Here is an 18,215-nt window from a genome sequence, read left to right as displayed (position 1 = left end):
CACTGCCCCTCCTCCAGGGAGGACTTGTTGAAGGCATGAGAAAATATGAAGCCGGACCCTGGGGCTGGCAGCTGCCACCGCACCACAGAGCCTGCCTCCGGGAGCCAGGGTCGGGCCGACCTGAGCACACACTTCCTTCCGAGCCTTGTCACAAACATTCCTGTGAGATGGGCAATTCTAAAAGGCTTGGCTGGCTTTAAATGGAGATTGTGAAAAGGCTTAAGCACTTTTGTTAAGTCAGATGTGACTCATCTCCTGCCTGTCCTTATGACCTGCTGGTCCAAACAAGTGGATGTATTGGTGAGAAAAGAAAAAGGAAAGAAAAAGGAAAAAGAAAAGAAAATACAACCTTGGTATTTACTGTTTTGGTGGTTTCTATGCTTGATTGTCAAAATCCCTGGGGAGATTGGCCAAAGCTACAGTTTCTGGTGTGACTGTGGACCCTGGCTGCATTCAGGTGCTGGTGTCTACGTTTCTAATGGAGAAGATATTTCTTTTTGTGTCCAAGAGTCATGGGTTGGGTGGTCTGGGGTTGAGATGACGTCAGGGATCAGGCCACAGGGTGTAAATGCAGGAGGACCTCGACATTGTGGACTCCAAAGTCCTACAGCCAGGCTGGGCACAGGCAGCCCCAGCACAGTGCCTGAGACGGACCCTCTGCATCTTGAATAAGATCACCAGTCCTGCTGGGTGTTTCAGGGTTGTTATAAAGTCAGGCAATGGGACCAAGACAGAAGCTTTGAGGACCAAAACAGTGGTTCTGTGAGTAGTTCAGTAATGCAGAATCAGGGCCACAGGAAGCTCCGTTTCTGCAAACTGGTGGCTGCCTCCATAAAAAAACAGGTCTTTACAAGGTTCATGGCCACTGCAGTTACCTGGGATGTGCACTGGCTTTTATTCTGATCACTTATGAGTCTGCCTGTCTCCCTGTGTATTTAGTTGCCCTTCTGTTGTAAAGGGTTTAGGGCTTGGGAAGGGCTGAATTCCTGTCTCCAAGTCCTCACCCCTCCCTTGGACTAGTGCCATTGGACTGTGCCTTGGTTGTGTCCATGTACAGTTGTGCCTGTGAACAGACTTGATCACGTGCCCAGTGCACCAAGACATAAGGGCACCAAGTGCATCTCCTCCCCCTCTTGCTCTACTGAGCTCTGTCAGGAGACAGTGTGTCTCACGTGGCCCCCTGGCAGTGAGGCTGATGGGTGTGGAACACACCTGAACTGAGCCCAGCCGAGCTGCACCAGCCCCCTTCTGGCCTTCAGTGCCAAAAATAAAGGCTGTAGACCCATGAAGGTTGCACAGGTAATCCTGACCTAATGGCGGGGATGGGCTGGTGCCCTCTACCAAAGTAGGAGGGACCTCACAGTCCGGGATGAGCGTCTAGTTCAGGGAGGGTGAGGACTTGGCAGCAGCGATCCCGTCCACCCCGCTGAGCCACAGAGACTGTAGCTGCCGAGATGTTCAGAATTCATTTTATTAAGTAGCACAAATGGATGAATAGAGCATCTTCAGGTCCCACAGAGTCCTGGGTGAGCCTGGGTTACATGGAGGGTTAGCCGGGAGGTCAGAGGGACCTCAAGATGCAGAGCTGGGCCTGTCAGGACAGGAGGTTCCTGGCTGTAGAGACTTCGACAGGGGAAGGAGAAGGCAGGGAGCCCAGCCAGTCATGTTTTTCTCAAAGCCCGCCAATAGCAAAAGCAACAGCAGCAGCAGCAGCAAAACGCACAGACCTCATCATTCCCGTGGAGCTCCTTTCTGGAGTCCAGCCACCGCGACGCGTTGCCTTCCTGTCATTTGGGTGGTGTGTGCCGCATTCATGGTCATCATAGGGGGGGCGTCTCAGGAACCCCGTCACATCGCTGTCCCTTTCAATTACCCCCCATTTGATCTCCCTCTTTGAAGTGGAGTTTTAAAAGCACATTGACAGCATCATTTGGGTGATTGGCCCCGCTATTGTACAAAGGTTTAAGGAGATTAGCTCAGCCCCTAGACAAGATGGGTGGACTTCATTGCTCCTTGGCACCCAGTCATTAATCTGTTCTCAAAGCTGCTTCTTGAAGTGGGGAGTGCCTGGGAGACAGGCTGCAGAGCTCAAATCGTGAGGTCCTTTGTCAGACACACATTCTCAACAGCACTCAGCCTCCACTGTGCACAACAGACATTTTCCTGAATTATGGGAGGCAAAGTCCATTAAGTGCAAAACTACAGTGGAAGAATGGCTTTCACGCTTTCCTGGGAGGTAGCCCCTGTGATTCCAAATCCCACAAACTTTCATACATGAGAATTCAGCAGTAAGCCCTGAATTTCCCGGGGGACTGTCTGTTAGTTTTTGTCAGTCACAGCCTTTTGGAGTTCAAATGGTCTTCCTTGTGCTATCCGGAGTACTTCACCACCTTACAGTGCCACGATGCTGCCGTGGTCCATTTCTGAGCAAAACAGATACTCTGCAAACGACGTAGGTTTCCATCCTTTTAGGTCTTACTCTAATGTTGGAGAACCTACATGCACATGTTTTTAATATATAAATGCCATGAGAAGAAAATGTACTGATGAATTGTGTTTCAAAGCTGTTTTCAATTTTTACAAAAATTCCTACAGCAAAGCACTCTCTTGTGTAGACTAAGTTGGGGAGGGTGCTTGTCTTCCTGGACCAGCTCACACAGGCTAGATAAACCATAACCGCTGAGTTAGGATACCAAATCCTGCAGGAACTAACCACAGTATTGACAAAGCTTCTGTCTGTAGAAAAAGAGCTACACGTACCCTCTGGGAATTAGGAAAACATCCTCCTTGTTTCCTCTAGGTTCCAAACTCTCTCCTAGTTTCCCTCCTCCTCCCTCCCACGGACTTCGAAGGGAGAATGGAAGTCAGGAGCCGTGGCTGCTAAGACACGAAGGGCAGAGCCCTGGGAACACAGGGCCTCCCCAACAGCCCCAGCCCGGCTGAGCAGCACGATGGGGACTCTTGCGGGCACTATTGCAGTGGAAAGAGAGATTCAAAATCGCCGGTTCTGATGGGCAGCGGGAAGCATGGCTCCCAGGGCTGTTTGGCAGGGGTTTCCCTGGAAGTAGGATTGGACGCCTGTGGGTTTTGCCAGCACCTTCTTGCTGAGCAAGGTCTGGCGAAGCTGTAGAAGCCGGGGACCTTAAGTCGGTGGCCCTTTGTCAGAGATTCTGAATGGCAACCTGTTTCAGCTGTGATCCACAGAAGGCAGTTCCCGGCTCCCGCTGGGCTCCAGCCCAAGGTCCCTGGGTCCTCCCTGAGTCAAACTTGGGCGGGGGTGTGCTCGCCTTCATGTTCCGCTCTGTTAGAAGGTTTCCAAAGCAGCGCTCTTTGTGTCCCTGGGTTAAAAAATTCTTTCCTGGAAGAGCTGTTGCAGTTTCAACTTAAGCTTTCTTTTTCCCCTAAGACCCAACTGTGTGCCCACAGGACTGGACTGCGTGGGTGTCTGCAGCCAGCTCCCTGTGGAGTCTTTGTGACCAGTCCACTTTACACTTGGCTTTTCATTTTCTCAGAAACTGTGGTCTCCCAGGAGTCACGCCAGCTCCGGGAAGGTATGCTGTGTGGGTCGGTGCCACCATGAAAGGGGCATGCCCAGGGGCGTCTAACCCCCACGGCTGCCTTAGGTTCACCTGCTTTCCATTGGCAATTTGATTTGGCTGACAGCTCAGGTGCTCTTTACAACTTCTGTGGGGAAAATTAGAATCCTTATCTCATCAATTACATGAGGGAGCACTCTCTATGGTATCAGATACATCACTCCTTTTACATGTTCTTTAAAATTAGCAGCAGAGATGAGTGAAATACTATTAATAACTTAGTGGCTCAATCTCACTGACACAGAATTTCCAGACCCTTGATTATTTTCTGTGATGAGCTGAACTGTGTCTCCCCAAAAGTTCAAGTCCTAAGTAGGATACCTCTGAACGTGGCTTTATTTAAAAATAGAGTCATTGCAGGTATAATTAGATGAGGCCATATTAGAGTAGGGTGGATTCTAGCCCAATCTAACTGCTGTCCTTAAGAAAAGAAGAAAACATCGTATGAAGACAGAGATGCACAGGGAGAGCGCTGTGTGAAGATGACGGCAGAGAGTGCAGAGATGCTTAAAGAGCCAAGAACACCAAGGGTCGCCGGCACCACCAGAAGCCAGGAAAAGGCAAGGAGGGTTCCACCCAGAGTCTTGGAACATGGCCTCCCGATGCCTCGATTTCAGACTTCTAGCCTGCAGGATAATGAGACAGTAAATTTCTGTAGTTTTAAGCCACCCGGTTTGTGCTCTTTTCTTACTGAAGCCCTAGCAAATGAATACACCATTTGTTGTGCACACTCACCTAGACTGGTAGATCTTTTATCTCCATTTGAGGATAAGAACACCAGCCTCGGAGAGGTTGAGCAGTCTATTCAGTGTCAAACAGCTTTCCTGGAGCTAGAAGTGGTGCTTGGGCTGGTTGCTGTAGTTCTCGCCCCATCGTTTTGTTTGTTTTCTGCTTACCAAAAGATATATTCCCCTGGTTTGTGAAGCAGGTAATGGAAAGGACCAACAAAATGATTCAACAAAGTTTTGAGGTGTAATTTCCAGACATTAAGTGTTAAAATGAGTTTTGACAAGTGCACACGTCCATGTAACCCAAATCATATCAAAATATGGAACTTTTCCGTCACCCAGAGGGTGTTCCCATCAATTCCAGTCCTCCCACCATTGACCTGACTTCTCTCCCTACAAGTCGGTTTTGCTGGTTCCTGACCTTTGTAGAGGAGGGGCTCACTCTATCTGCTTGGCTTCTTTGTTCTGCATGGTTTTAGATCATCCACACCGTTAAGTACGTAGGGAATTTGTTTCTTTTTATTGCTGAGTAGTTTCATGATATGAATTCACCACAATTTGTTTGCCCATTTGCCTGGTGATGGACATTTAGGTTCTTTCCAGCGTGGGGCTATTATGATTAAAGTGGCTATATACATAGTCACACAGCCTTGTGGATATTGTTCCGTTTGTCTTGGGTAAATACCTAGAAGTGGAATTGTTGGGTTACACAATGCAGGTTTATTTAACTTTATAAAGCAAATGAGAAACCATTTACAAAATAGTGAAATCATACAAAGATGAAGGTGCTTGCTGCTCTGTGACGGCCCCTTCTTCCTCCCGTGACACAGGCACAGTCTAATCATGGTGAGAAAGTTAAATGGGTACGTTTGACTTGGTATCTTGCTGATCTACAACCACACGCAGACAGGTCCATGCAGGTGCTGCTTTTCACTGTCATGTTTCACAGATGTCTCTGGAGGGACACATTAGAGTCTCTGGAGGGACAAAGCTAATACGGGAAAATTTTATTTAGAAATACAGTTTTATTTAAAGATAGAATTTACTTAAATATAGAATTTGTACCTAAACATAGCATTGTTTTACTTAAATATGAAATTTGTTTTACTTAAATATAGAATTTTACTTAAGTATAATATTTGTTTTTACTTAAATATAGGATTTACTTAAATATAGAGTCAATTTCCTTGATTTCAAAAATAGCCAGCTCCTTTCCATAGAATTCACAGATCACAGAAGCTACCATTAGAAAATAACATGGATTTAGGGAGCTTCTTGGCATTTCAGTTTATCAAGCACGTTGGCAGAATGGGCAGTTTCTTCCACATTCGATCTTGTAGAAGGCTGTGGAGGACAACAGAGGAACAGCAGGTCGTGTCTCTAAGGAGTCTGGCACAACTGCTAGTGGGGAGAGGGGAGAAGGATGGAAGAGAGCGAAGGAAGAGGAGAGGAAAAGACGTGGGGAGCCAGGGGGAGCGGCAGGGGAGGGCCACGGGAGAATGAGACGAAGTCCAAGAGAGATGAAGAGGGGACAAGCAGCAGACACAGATGCTGTGGAATAGAAGGACATGGAATGCTAGTGAAACACTCACAGAAGGTGACTCACAGAGACTGGCTCAACATCTCAGGTGGATGCCACATAAACGTGGTGAATGACGTGGCTTACCCCATCACTGCATCAGGGACTCGCCAGTGGACACAGAGGTCTGCCCTGCACACACTGGTGTGGAGACGCAGTGAACGTCCACAGTGGGGGGCTTGGTTTCATCTTTAGCTTTGTGGATGACGAATTCTTGATTGGGAAATCCAGCATCTCCCTGATGCTGACTACTCTAGAGATGAAACATCCACGGAGCACAGCAAGTCCCCGATTAAGTTTTTCATTGCAAGGTGGATTGTTGCCCCTTGGGTAACTGTGTGTCCCCAGAGATGGCAGAACGCCACGGCAGCACAGCACCTGCAAGAGACCTTGCCTTGCAGTGTGGCGGGGCTGGTCCTGAGCATTGAGTCTGTAATAACCAACTGTGAACCTGGGGCTGCGTCTCTGCCTCTCTATGCCTCAGTAGGTTCCTCTATGAAATGGGCATTATAATCATGGAGTAGACAACATAACACAAACCACTGAGCCCTGTCCCCAGCATACAATGTGTGCTCCAAGGACACCAGCTCTTATCAATACTTCTCTTTACTCTTTTATTATCATGAGAGGAGTAACAGGAACACTTAGCACTTAGCTACAAAGCATTCTATCTTTAGAAAGGTTGCATGATACAGGGTGGGTCCATTTAAGGTCTGGAATCTACCAGCTGTGACCTAAACTTGTTTAACCTGTTATTTATTTTGTAAACCTACTAACATAAATTTTTGAATAGGTAATATTCATGTGGTTCAAAAATACATAAGAAGTAAAACATTGAGAAATCTCTCCTGTTCCATTCACTCATCTCCTGCTTGTGCCCATCTTTACCTCCCTAGAAAGCCACAATATTTGTTTATATGCTTCTAATATGTATTAATGCATATAAAATAAGTATATTTTTATTCTTCTTTCTTGAGTTTTTTGACAAAAGATTGCACACAATTCACATGTCTGACATTGCTTTTTATTATTAATTTAATCCACCTTGGAGATCTGTAAACACCAGTATGCATAGAATTTGCTCCATTCTTTCATTACAGTTGCATATATTGCATACTCTAGATGTACCATACTCTAACTAGTCCTCTTTTATGGACTCTTGAGTTGCTTTTCTAACACTTCACTGTTACCAAAAATCTTGCCATAAATAACTCTGTGCAGGCATATCTGTAGGGTATCTTCCCAGAATGGGTCAAAGAGTATCAGCATTTTAAATATATATATATATAGTAGATAGAGTCTCACTCTATTACCCAGGCTGGAGTGCAGTGTTATGATCTCGGCTCACTGCAGCCTCTGCCTCCTGGGTTCAAGCAATCCTCCTGCCTCAGCTTCCCAAGTAACTGGGACTACAGGCACGTGTCACCATGCCTGGCTAATTTTTGTATTTTTAGTAGAGATGGGTTGGCCAGGCTGGTTTTGAATCCCTGCCTTCAGGTGATCCACCCACCTTGGCCTCTCAAAGTGCTGGGATAACAGGTGTGAGCCACCGTGCCTGGCCTAGCATTTTAAATTTTGATAGATATTGTACATATTTTCCCTCTAAAATGGTACTAATTTACATTCCCACCAGCAGTACACAAAGATGACTATTTCTCTTCAGCCTCAACGACAGGGTGTACTATCAAACTTACAGAAATGAATCTAGGTCGCAAATACTATGAGTGAAGTTGAGCATCTTTTCATCTGTTAAAGGATCCTCTGATTTTTCTCTTGTTCATGTCATTTTCATACTTTTTTATTGGGTGGTTAGTCTTTTTTAAAAGTATTTTTTTAAATAATATCTGTGATGAAAATTACCTGTAATTCTGACATTCATTTTGTCCTCAATTTTGTTTATGGTATTTAAAATTATTTTAATTAATATTCCATGTTGGCACATAGAATTCTTAATACAAATTCAAAATTTTCAACTTTTTAAAGGCTTGTCTATACTGAATCACTAGTTTGCAAGTTCTGCTCTATCCCAAGACTGTGGAGGAAGTCCCCCATGTTTCCATGGCAAACCTCATGGTTTCCCTATTGACATTTGGGTCTGCAGTCAGTGGTGCGCTTGTGAGGGCCTGGGATCAGCCGTGGCAGAGTATTTTTGCCATGAAATTGGCAAATGCCACATTATCCAGGGTTTTTTTTTTTTTTTTTTTTTTTTTGCCATTTAGTAAGCACTTGTGAGCATGCTACTACCTTTAATCGACTTGAATTTTTAACCAGATGTCTGCCACTTCACCACAGCAGGGTTAGTGCCTCGCCTGGGACGGGAGGCAGTCAAGGGCAGGCACCGAGCCCATGAAAGGCTCGACACAGGCAGCTCTGCTCCCCTACGAGCTCCAGCAGGAAGCCTGCAAGGACCCATTTTCCCAATGTTCACAAAGCTGGACTGGAAATCTAAGCTGGTCCAGCCAGCATGGGCAGTCGGAGGTTGGAAACTGGGGGGCCTGCCACCTTTCTGCTGGATGCTGGGGCCCAGAGCATTGCACTTCCCTGTCAATGACAATGTTGTGACAAGGGGAATATTGGGGGTGCATCTATCACCTCAGGGGAAAAGCGTGAGTTTAATGGTGGAGGAAAGGTTGACCTTAGTATATGACAAATTGTTTGTTTGTTTTTTTCAATTGTTTGGGAGACCTAGATTTTCTGTAATGTTCAGGTAGGTGGGGACCAAGGAGGCAGCCAGAACAGAAGCAACCACAGGTGTTGAGAAGGGCTCAGGTCCCAGGCCGGGTGCTGTGGCTCATGCCTGTGCTCTTAGCACTTCGGGAGGCCGAGGTGGGTGGATCACTTGAGGTCAGGAGTTTGAGACCAGCCTGGCCAATATGAAGAAACCCCATCTCTACTAAAAATGCAAACATTAGTCAGGCGTGGTGGTGCACACCTGTAATCCCAGCTACTCAGGTGGCTGAGGCATGAGAATTGCTTGAACCGGGAATGTGGAGGTTGCAGTCAGCCGAAATTGTGCCATTGCACTCTAGTCTGGGCTACAGAGCAAGACCCTGCCTCAAAAAAAGAAAAAAAAAAAAAAGAAGGTCTCAGGTCCCCCAATTCCTGCTCAGCACCCGGTACCCAGCTCCCATGGGAGACAGCAAGGACACCTCCCACCTTCTGAACCTCCTGAGAGTCCATTTCATGTTACCGCCTTTCTTTTCGTGCTTGCTATAGATTGATCAGGGTCATTTAGTGGCTGTTTTTCTTCATATTTTATTTAAGCCAAATTCTTAAATAAACATACCTTGGAGGTGCAGGCAGATAATACCAGTGTGAGATTTTCCTGAAGTCCTGAAACTTTCTAACAATGGCCCTATGTGGAATTGTGTTCAGCACAATATTTTTTAAAAAAATTAGAGTAATTCTCATAAAAATAGCCGTTGACTTACGTTCATACAAAAGAATTTTGCCTCTAATTTTTTTCCTTTCCTTATTTTTTTCTCTTTCTGCCTAACTCTTCTGCTCCCCACACCCCAGAGGAAAACTTCGTACAATTCTTCCCTTAAGTAACTGTTTAAAGGATGATGGAGACGCTCCTGGGGTGACCGAAGGACAAAGGGGAAACCCACGGAAACATGAAATGAACTCTCAGGAGGTTCAGAAATTGTGTCTTGGGATATTTAAAGCTCAGCTGGGAAGAGCGTTAGATGCCTTACAGGGACTTCCCCAAAGGGCAGGGAAGTGTCAATTTGGCGCCTCGCTCCGTGCCTGACTCCCGGCCACACAGGGCATTGCCGCACCTCAAGGGCCCAGCATGGGCATTCCTGCCTCTGAGCCTCTCTCCCTGCTGCCCTTTCTGCCCAGCCAGGATGGCCACCCACTGCCAATGTGGGCTCACATGTCATCGTCTGTCTGGAGGGTCCTAGTTCCCACCCGGCCTTCTAGGCTGTATTGTTTCCCTTTTCCGTTCCCACAGCACCTTTGCTCATTTCTGTGAAAGCACCGATCCCATCACATGCAACACTCGCCCCCCGGCAGCACATGTCCTATTGCGGTGCGCTCTTGAAGAGTGGGCCAATCTTATCGTTTTAAAAAATTTCCTGTGACTCCAGCTAAATGCACATGGAATATTCTAAGCAGATGTTGAATGCATGAGCTTGCATGCACACGTGCACACACACACACACATATACACAGCCTTCCGTAGAAAAATGTATCACTTTTTCTTTATTTAAAACATTTAGATAATTCTGGCAAAATTATGCTCTGTTTTTCCCCATGTTTTCTTCCTTGTTTTGCAATCCCCTTGTCTACCAAGGATCTCAGCAAAAAAAAAATAATAATAATAAATAAAAATAAAAAATGAAGAAAAGGTCTTTCCCTTGGATAATGCGCGTATTAGCTTCCTATTGCTGCTGTGACACATGGCGACACACTCAGGGGCTGAACACTGCACGGATGCATTTCCTTCCGGTTCTGTGAGTTGGAGTCTGGCGGGTCTGTGGCTGCGCTCAGTTCTGGAGGCTCAGGTCGGGGAACCACGTCCTTCCCTTCGCAGCCTCCAGAGGCACCGGTGCTCCTCGGCCGGTCACAGACCTAAGCGTGCGCCTAGCCTAGGAGCGCTCGCGCCAAGTCCCAGGACTACCCACTTTTAGCTGGAGGAGGATCAAATGATGGCAGAGGAAAACACGCACGCACAAAATGAAATGGAAATGATAGACGTTTCCCATTAAAAGAAAGAACTCACTATTTTTCCTCCTGTATCTTCAGTATCTGTGCCTTCTTTTCTAACACAACACAAAATACAAAACTGTATAGAAAAACAAACGCGAATTTTTAAAAAAAGCAGTCAACTTGACTTATCACAAACATACGTGCAAGTTATGCTCTAGCAAATATATGACGGTGTATTTTATGTTAGTTCAAATTACGTAAGTCACACAACAGAAGGAAATATTTCAATTCTTCATGGTCTTCTATAAAGCACATAACTTACTGGAATTGTGAGTGCTCTACCATTTGCACACATTTGAAAATTTTGATCAGATCCAGTTGGTTTTCTTATATTGCATCCTTTGGTTTTCTGATGCAGGGCCTGCAACTGCATCTGCTTAAATGCTGAACATTTCTGGAAACTCCCTTCAGACCGCGGCAGCTTAATTCGCCGGTAGCCACATCAAGATTTGAGGTGCTTTTCTCCTGTTGGGCAGTCTCCGCCCTTCCTGTACCTTTTTGCTGCTGGCCACGCCCCACACAGCACACCTACGCCTTGCGCTGTTCCTCGAGTGTTGGTGAACAGATCAATTGTCTTACTGTGGCTGCTTCTCCTCAGCCAGAGAGAGAGACCACTGAGGCATAGAGGAATGAGAGGAGTCCAGCTATGGCCCGGGCAAGTTGCCTGGCCTCTTGGACCTCAGCCTATTTGCTAACAGAAAAAAAGTACTGCCCTGCACACGTCATGTGATACGATTGGAAGGGATAATGGTCACAAAAATAGATAGTCTTTTTAAAAAGTAGAGGAACTATCTCAGGTTCTTTAACCTTTCCTAACAGTGCCCATAACCTATTCCACTGGACAGGTCCAGCTAGTTCAGAGTGCAGTGAGACTGTTACACCTCCCACAGCCTGGACATCACACTGAGGACACCCTATGTCTGTCATTTTCTTTAAAAATTGCAGGGACATTATGCAGTTGGATCACCTCTGTAGACAGCAGGTAAGCGGTGAACCTGCTAAAAACATCAATCAAGTCACACACAATTGCTAAATGCTCAATAGAAAAACAAACCCTGCTGCAGGGAAGACAAAATTGGCAGAAGACATAGCACCACTGTCAGGAATTTATGGAAGAGTTGAGAGATCAGACGAAGCGCATAAAACCACCAGAGAGCAATATAAGACAATATGTAAAAAAGGTTAAATCACCTGAGGAAAGGCAGAAACTCCATTGGCCTCAGAGATGGGAGAATGTCAAGGAAGACTGCAGAGAGAAGGAGAGGGCACAGTCCAAGTCTGAAAGGTATGAATTTGAGCTGGAAGAGAGAGAGAGAAAAAAAAGGCTGAAATGCCAAGGAAAAAGAGAATAGCACATAGAAGGGCTATTTAACAAACATCTTGAATGAAAACAAACCAGTTCAAGGAGAGTTTATATAAGATCTGTAGATAAACACACAGTTGCAGGAAGTTGAGCTTGTTTGAAGGATACAGCTAACATGTAGGAAGTAAACCTGCCCTTTTCCCCAAATATCTCTTGAAGATGCTCTCAGAGAATGACCGTGTATCATTCCCTTAGTCATTCGTTTACCAATACAACTCGGTCACCCCCAGGTGACAGATGCAGGGGCATTGTGTAAATGGGGCACAGGGTCTCTCTCCCCTTGGGGGATTCCCAGCTTAGCTAGAAGGAAAAGCACACACACTCTGCTTTTATCAGCACGTACTCTGGGCTTCACCAGAGCGCTGTCTGCAGTGATTTGGGCGCACTGAGAAAGGAGCAATTCATCGTGCCAGGTGAGGGCTCTGGAAAGCATTCACATTGCAGGGGGCATTGCAGCAGGTTGAGGAGGGCACAGTGTTGCCCACATAGACGGGGACAGCAGGCATTCTGACAACCCTGCCTGGGACATCCACGGAGAGGCCAAGCACACAACAAATGTATGCAGTGGCAGACACTCCAGTGCGTCCCAGGGCCCCGTTCCAAACAGGGAGCTCATCAGATAACATGGAGTACTTTCCCCAAATGCACAGGGCAGGACCCCTCCTCTGGAGGTTCTAAGTGGCTGGATCCTGGGCTTGGGGATTTGAAAAATCTCCCTACAGGATTTTGGCATGAACCCTTTGTTAAAAAGCAAGACGTGGTGGTGAGGGTCATGGGCGGCTGGGGGTTGAGAAGGGAGGCTGCCCCAGCCTGTATGGTGGCCCTAACGGTGATTCACATGCTCTCTGACATTCTTCCTTTCAGGAGGTGTAGCTTAATTTCCCTCTTTTTGAGTGTGGTTTGGACTTAGCAATTCGTTTCTAGCAAACAGAATCAGGCAGCGTGAGGATGTGCAATGTTGGAGATGGGGCTGCACAAAGGCCGTGCAGTTCCTCTTTGCTTTCTCTCCTGGGCCTCTTACCCTGGAGAAGCGAGGTGCCTTCTCATGCAGACACCCCACAGCCCTCTGCAGGAACCCAAGTGGGAAGGAACTGAGGCCTCTGGCCCACAGCAGGGGCATGACATTAAACATGATCCTCCAGCCCCGGCCAAGCCGCCCAATGCCTGTAGCCCTGGCTGACATCTGGATTGCAACCTCATAAGACAGCAGGAGCCAGAAACACTCTGTATTCATCATATCATTTTAGTTCTAATGATTTGACACATCTCCTTGCTGACACAAGACAACCTGCCCCTTCTGGAGATAGCTCATTCCTAGAGACAGCAAACACGCTTTGAGCACGCTGTGGGTGCAAACCAACCTGGAATCCACACCACAGCCACCTCCTTTATAGGGCTTGCTCACTCTGGGCCAATACCCACCCTCCCTAAGTGCCCCAGGGCCAGCAACAGACAGTTAGGACAGACACCTCCAAGTGTGCTGATGGTGCCTCACCTCACTTTTCCCACAGAAACCACAGTAGAGGCAAGAACCCAGGTCTCTTCTGTTCTCTCTGCCCCTTGACCCACCTGGAGCTTCCCTATGTGTCCCCCATGGTGTGGCATGACTCCTTACTATGGTATGGTGTGCCCCTGTGCTTCTTTTCCTGGGAACTGTGAGAAACAAACGTTCAATGGCAATCATCTCCTGCCCCACTGGCTTCCTCATCCTTATAAACCACACATTATACAACACCCAGCTCAGCTGCTCTCGAATTCCCACCCCACAGAATGTGTGAGGTCATGAATGTAGGTTGTCTGGAGCGGGTAAAGTTTGTGGTGGTTTATTATACAGCAGCAGATAACTAACACAGCCTATGAAGGCCTGGAGGTTTGGAAATTAGGGAGATACTACAGTTTTCAAGGACAGCAACATGCTCAGTCTTTGATTTATTATTAGTTTTTAAAACAAAACCATTTATATTCTCAGTTTTTATAGGTCAAGACTTTAGGAGCCGTGGGGCTGGGAGGCTCTGACTCAGGGCTTTTCACAATGTTGCAGTCAAGATGTTGACGGGGGCTGCAGTCATCAGAGGGCTCGACTGGGGCTGGAGGACTCAGTCTTTGTTAGATAAGGTATCTGGTATAGCTGCCAAGGGGATGGTAAGGGGGTGAGCAGACATGGGAAAGGGCCATGTGGGACACTGTTCTGGCTCGTCACCCAGCCCACCACCCAGCCCATCACCCGGCCTGCCACCCTGGCCAGGCTTATCTTCTTAGTCTGTTAATCTTCTGCTAATATTGTTTGTTTGTTTTTCTAAGATGGAGTTTTGCTCTTGTTGCCCAGCCTGGAGTGCAATGGTGCAATCTCAGCTCACTGCAGCCTCCACCTCCCAGGTTCAAGTAATTCTCCTGCCTCAGTCCCCCAGGTAGCTGGGATTACAGGCACCCACCACCACACCTGGCTAATTTTTTATATATTTTTTGGTAGAGATGGGGTTTCTCCATGTTGGCCAGGCTGGTCTCGAATTCCTGGCTTCAGGTGATTCACCTGCCTTAGCCTCCCAAAGTGCTGGAATTATAGGCATGAGCCACTGTGCCTAATATTCTGCTAATATGACTATCCTAGACTCTGTAGTAAGAGATTCTAACTTTGAAAACAGCAGAGAGTTTGCCTGATTTTATTTGCTATTTTTTGAAACCTGCTGTTTCATCAGTGCCTATGCAATAATGTCTATTTTCCATTGCGAACCTGTCAATACCGGGTGAAAGAGGGACACCTGTCAATACCAGATCTTCTTGGCCACTCTACAAGAAGATCTGGTATTGACAGTGCCCCTCTTTCAAGCTCAATCCTTGTCTGTTTGGAGTCTAAAACAACCTGCGGACTTTCTTCTTCCCTGTGGGTTTTGCCTTGTTTAGTTTATTTACATCAGAAGACTCCACAAAGGGATCAGAGCTGACAGCTTGGGACTGAAGGGCACGTGGTGTCTGACTGGTTAGACAGTAGGGAAATAAGAGCTCCACAGAGGGAAGGGAATGGAGTAGCTAGTGCTTGGAAAGAGATGGCTGGGGGTTGACTTGGCAGCTTCTGGGAGTACATGGCGGGCTTATCCCTCTGTGGAGGACAGGCCTGACTCAGCCGCCTGTCTCCATAGGGGGAGGAACAAGGTGGAGGCGTGCATGGCTGGCCTGCAGGACAGCTCAGCAGTGGGAGCATCGAGGGCTGCCAGGGCCCTGCAGAAAGCACCACTTCACCACAGAAACTGTCTTTTACATATTAGGATCATGCTCCTCTAAAGGTGCAGCTGCTGCACCATGCTAATGAGCTCTTAAAATCTGTATTGCAGCACATAAGAAAAAAGTCTGAACAAACTGTCTTAAAGAAAGAAGAAGAATGAACCATCAGTCGCTGTTGCGAGCACTCTTTGAGGAGAAGAATGAACCATCAGTCACTATTGCGAGCAATCTTTGAAGAGGCAAGGAGAAGTGGGTTTTTAGAATTGACTGTATTTTAAAGGACACAACGCCATTTTCTTGGAATTGGAGCAAGATAGAAATGTATGAATTTGTTGTTCCAGAGGGTGGTGAAACTGTCTCTCAGGCAGAGTTCAAAGACCCCGAGGGACCCAGGAGACCTGTGGGAAAGTCAGTCGGTGGGTTTCCTTATTCCTGTGAAAGGCTCCAGTAGTTATCCAGGCATATTTAGGAGCATGGTGATGTGAATTTCCAAGACTCCTCAGGGTAGCACTGCAGTGTCAGACAACACAACAAAATGAAGCTTCCTCAATTCCGAGACATTGTTGGAGACTTAATCTCCAGTAAGGATCAGTTTGGGGACACATAAGGGAGACAGGCCACGCCTCCGTCCTGGTGTCCTCTAACACCCTTAGCCAGCAAGCACCTTACACTGCAGGAATGGGGACGAGGTCCCACTGATATGGATAGATGGTCCAGCAGGGGTGTTTCTGAAGCCTGTGCCTGGGGTCTTGGCACTTTCCCCTTCTCTCTGCTGGGGCTAGTCCCTGACTCCCGGCCCCTGCACCCTATCTGTCCTTTCTTGTCTGAGCCTAGAGACAGAAACCACCCAAGACCAGTGTCAACTTGCCATGTCAGCCAGGAGCCTTCCCCTGGGTGGCAGCACACTCCACACAAAGCCGGCAGAGCAGGCCCGCCGCAGCATCCAGGCCCCGCTGGGAGGGGATCCCTACGGGAATCGTACTCACTGTGTGATCAGCCTCATTCCTGGGCCTCTTGAGGTTCCCATCCATTTGCCAGAGCCTGCCCACACTTGCACTCCTACACTCACTCAGAAACACACACACACATGTCCCCCAACAGTCACACACACACTCACATGTGCACAACCACATCAACACTCACACACTTATTCACAAACTCACACACACACTCATACATGCACACAGGTGCACACTTGCTCATCCACACTCACAAATGTACATCCACATCCCACACAACCTCATGCACATACTCACATGTACACACGTTCACACACATCTCTACCCACACACATGCACACTCATTCACAAACTTATACATACACACACAGACAGGCCCACATTCACACACACCCAACACAGGCAGTCACACACGCACACACCGTCTCACCCTTGCACATGCACACACATCCTCACACACACTCCTATACTTATTCACACACGTGCACTCTGTGACACACTCATGCTTGTACACACATGCACACTCGCTCATACCTAACACACGATGTTACACACTCAATCACAGCACGCTCACGTTCGCCTATGCACCCACACACTGTCACACACGCACACGCGCGTGCTCTGTTGCACATTCACACTCTCACACTGGTGCAGTGCCTCCCTTGGGCCCCTGCTCTCTTTGGCGCTAAAGCTTAAGGAAGTGGTGGCCTTGCCCTGGCCAGGCCTAGTTGCTTGCTAGGACCTTGTTAATGGCGCCTCAGTGTGTAGAACAGTGGGAAGTACGTTTTGCTTCCCAGGGTGATTGATCCTGGGACCACAGGTTCCAGCCTGTCCAACGCCCCAGGGCGCTGACAGGAGCTGCCTCCTCTGTGGTTGCGTGCCATGTCCACATTAAATTAGGGGTCCTCATGTCCCCAAGGCCCACTCCCCGCTAGGCTGTGCCCCGATGTTCACAGAGGCAACACCCTCTTTGATGACTTACCAGCGTCCATAGAGAGGGTGACTCTGAAGGCCAGAAGTGCCGACAACTGAACTGGGCACTTGGCACCACACCTGGAACCTCTGACTGCCCCAAGCGTGTGACCTGGGAGCCTCCTGCATCCGTGCTGCTGCAGCAGCGCCCTCCAGAACTTCAGGTCCCATCGCCAAGGGATCCCTGAGCACAGGGCTGACAGAGAGCCCCGGCCACATGAAATGCACGGGAACACCCTTGATGTCCTGTGTGTTTTGGGAAGAGGAAGGACCTGGCGTTGCCGGGAAGGTCTGGGCCTGGTCTTAGCAGTGCTACCTCTTTGTGGAGGGACAGTGTTCTGAGACTCGCTATCCTCCTACAGAAAACAAAGGTTTTAGGACTTCGATTTTAGGGCTCATGAGCCACTGCAATGAATTGCCACAACCTGTGGGGCTTGACGTGAGAAGTGTGTTTTCTCAAAGTTCCGGAGGTTGAGGGTCCCAAATCTTGGGGTCCACGGGTCGTGCTCTCTCTGAAGGCTCCGGAAAGGGACCCCCTGCTTCCAGCCTCCAGTGCTGCTGCAGTCCTTGGCATTGCTTGACTTCCAGCCACATCGCTCCCGTCTCTGCCTCTGTGGTCACTCGAGGTCTTCCCCGTGTATCTCTGTGTAATTTTCCTCCTCTTAGGAGGACCTCTGTCATTGGATTAAGTCCCCAGGTAAGCCAGCATGACCTCATTTTAACTCGATCACATCCACAAATACCTATTTCCAAATAAGGTCCCATTCACAGATACGGTTTACAACTTGAACTTGGCTTTCTGGAGACACAACTCGTCCCTAACGCTGACCTTCAAGACTGTGACATCTAGAGATAATGTGTAACCAGAGATTATTAATATTACAGTAAATGACATGAAGAAAAGGAATAAAGTGTTAGGTGGGGCTGCCCACCAGCCTATGCCCTGGGTCCTGAGCACATTTCTGAGTCTAACTGGCAGTTCAGTTTGGGGCAGTTCTCACCCTCATCTGATCTTCTGCTGCTCAGGACTGAGAGTCCTGTTTTAGAATCTGCTGAGCCCTAACATCTCAGGGCCCCGCAGAG

The sequence above is a fragment of the Macaca thibetana genome, chromosome 17 (assembly GCF_024542745.1).
Source record: "Macaca thibetana thibetana isolate TM-01 chromosome 17, ASM2454274v1, whole genome shotgun sequence".
Taxonomy (NCBI): domain Eukaryota; kingdom Metazoa; phylum Chordata; class Mammalia; order Primates; family Cercopithecidae; genus Macaca; species Macaca thibetana.
This window is presented reverse-complemented; position numbering follows the sequence as displayed.